Source organism: Jaculus jaculus, chromosome 7, assembly GCF_020740685.1.
Source record: "Jaculus jaculus isolate mJacJac1 chromosome 7, mJacJac1.mat.Y.cur, whole genome shotgun sequence".
Classification (NCBI taxonomy): Eukaryota; Metazoa; Chordata; class Mammalia; order Rodentia; family Dipodidae; genus Jaculus; species Jaculus jaculus.
The window spans coordinates 74027272-74030177 of record NC_059108.1 but is presented as its reverse complement, the minus strand read 5'-3'; the positions used below and the strand labels follow the sequence as shown (position 1 = coordinate 74030177).

The 2906-nt window shown below is 44.4% G+C and overlaps 1 pseudogene; it reads left to right on the top strand.

Annotated features, from left to right (window-relative positions):
- The first annotated feature begins 832 nt into the window (after positions 1 to 832).
- On the top strand, positions 833 to 2616 carry LOC101612374 (annotated as a pseudogene).
- The last annotated feature ends 290 nt before the right edge of the window (positions 2617 to 2906 follow it).

Genomic DNA, 2906 nt, shown 5'->3' with positions numbered 1-2906 from the left:
AAAAAAAAAAAAAAAAACTCCACGAGAAAGCTATTATTATTACCACCATTGTTGATGGGGAATCTAAGTCAGGCAACAACCACCACAAGGGTGACAAACCTGGCATTAAAACTGTGTCTGGCTGTAAAGCTTCGTATTAAACACTTAAGTGTTTGCCATCTACAAACAGTTAAAATTTGACTCTCAGGGTTGCCCACCTGCACTGCCATGAGTAGGGACAAGAGAACCAATCACAGTTTCAAGTTCCTGTATTAAGTAAGTCATCAGGTTCCAGATAGGCACTTTCCATACTCTAGTCCCTCCCCTTGCCTTCTATGTCTATTTATTACCCTGAGAACAACGCCAACCACTGCTCATTGGCATTACTGATCAGGCCCATTTATACTTACTTCACTCCCTGGCCTGCAGGCCAGCACAGGCGTGAGAAGGGAAACCAGAGCTAGTCACACTCTCCAGTGCAGACCCTTGTGGAGACTACACACATAAGGAAGAAGCTGTTCATCCATCCCAAACCTCTGAATAAATCACCAACCTTAACCACACCCACCTGGATCACAGCTGACCAGGACTTACAAAACACTTTCCACAAAAGCAGCTGTTGTGGCTTTCTCAGTACTATATAAGGACTATCTCAAGATGGGCAAAGCCCAAAGAAAATTAACACAAGAAACCAAAACAAGCTATCCCTACCAAGAATGCTTAGCCCCATAGTAGAAGCCTCCAAAAAAAGTAGTAATAACTAGAGGAAGCACCAGGCAAAGAATTCCAAAGTATAATTACACTAAGCATATTCAAAAACCTAAATGAGAGAGCAAAGGAAGGAGCAGGCGCCATGGTTCTGCTGCTCGTGCTGTTTGAGCATTGGTTGCTACCGCACTGCTGGCACTCAAGGAAGTGGAGGAGACCAGCCTGCTGCTGCCCCAGGTGGAGGAGTGTGTGCTCAACGTGGGCAAATTCCACAACATTGTTCGTCTCCTGGCTTTTTATCTGTTTACCTCATCCCAAGTTGCCTTGGAAAAATGCCAATGCTGTGTCAGAAGGTGTTGTTCATGAGGACCTTCACTTGCTCCTGGAAACATACTTGCCATCTAAAAAGTAAAAAAGTACTCCTGGGAGTTGGGGACCCCAAGATTGGTGCTGCTATACAAGAGGAGTTAGAGTACAACTGTCAGATTTGAGGTGTAGTAGCCGAGATTTTTCCAGGAGTTTGTCTGCACTTCCATAGTCTGGTGAAGGGCCTAACTGATGTATCTGCTTGTAACGCCCAGTTAGGGCTGGGACACAGCTACTCCCATGCTAAAGTTAAGTTTAATGTGAACCGGTGGATAACATTATCATACAGTCTATTAGCCTCCTGGACCAGCTGGATAAAGACATCAATACCTTTGCTATGTGTGTCAGGGAGTGGTATGGGTATCATTTTCTGGAACTGGCAAAGATCATCAATGACAATGCCACATACTGCCACATTGCCCAGTTCATTGGAAACTTCAAGGAGTTAAATAAGAAGTTAGAGAAGCTGGAGGAGCTAACAATGGATGGGGCCAAAGCTAAGGCCATTCTGGATGCCTCTCTGTCCTCCATGGGCATGGACATATCTGCTATCGACTTCATTAACATCGAGAGCTTCTTCAGTCATGTGGTGTCTTTACCAGAGTACCACCAGAGCCTACACACTTACCTGCTCTCCAAGATGAGCCAAGTAGCCCCTAATCTGTCATCCTTAATTGGGGAAACCGGAGATGTGCCTCTCATTACACATGCAGGTACCCTCACCAACGTGGCCAAGTACCCAGCATCCATAGTACAGATCCTTGGGGCTGAAAAGGGCCTGTTCAGAGCCCTGAAGACAAGGCGTAACACACCAAAATATAGACTCATTTTCCACTCCACCTTCATTAGTGGAGCAGCCACCATGAACAAAGTGTGCATCTCCCTATACCTGGCAAACAAATGCAGTATTGCATCATGAATTGATTGCTTCTCTGAGGTGCCCACAAGTGTATTTGAAGAGAAGCTTCAGGAACAAGTTGAGGAGCGGCTATCATTCTATGAGATTGGAGAGATTCCACAAAAGAACCTAGATGCCATGAAAGAAGCAGTGGTTCAGGCAGAGGAAATGGCTGCTGAGATCACCAGGAAACTGGACACACATGAGAAGAAACACATAAAAAGGAAAAAAAAGTGGCTGGCTGCATTGGATCTGGCATCTTCAGAAGACAACAGTAGTACTCCAGAAGAGTGTGAGGAGACATGTGAAAAACCTAACAAGAAAAAAAGAAACAAAAGCCCCAGGAGGTTCCTCAGGAAAATGGAATGGAAGACTCACATGTCGCTCTTCCCATACCCAAGAAAAAGAAACGTTTTTCCAAGGAGAAGTTGGTTAGTGACCCTGAGGCGGCTGCTAGTGGCAGCACTGGTCTTCCCAAGAGGAAAATGTCATGTAAGGAGGAAATGGTAAATGAACCAGAAGACACAGGCAAAAAGTGTGTCTCCAAGAAGAGAAAATTCTCTTCCATGCAGGAACTGATTAGAAGTGGGCCTGAAGAGGCTTCTGGCAGCAAGAGCAGAGCAAAAAAACAAAGAAAAAAGAAAAAGTCACAGACCGCATCCTAGGAGGAGAGTGGACATTCCATGGGAGTAAGGGGCATGTCCCAAAGGTTACCTTGTACATCCCATGTCTTAATCCCAATAAAAACAAATTCACACACACAAAACAACAAAGAACAGACAAACAATAATAACAACAAAAACTATATGAGGCCACAAACAAACAGATGAATGAAATGAAAGAGAATCAACAAAAAGGACTCAATAGAGACAAGCAAAATTGCTGCTTCCATGGTAATCCTGAAAATCAGCATAAGGGTGAAGTAGACAGACCTTGAGGATACTCAACACCTACT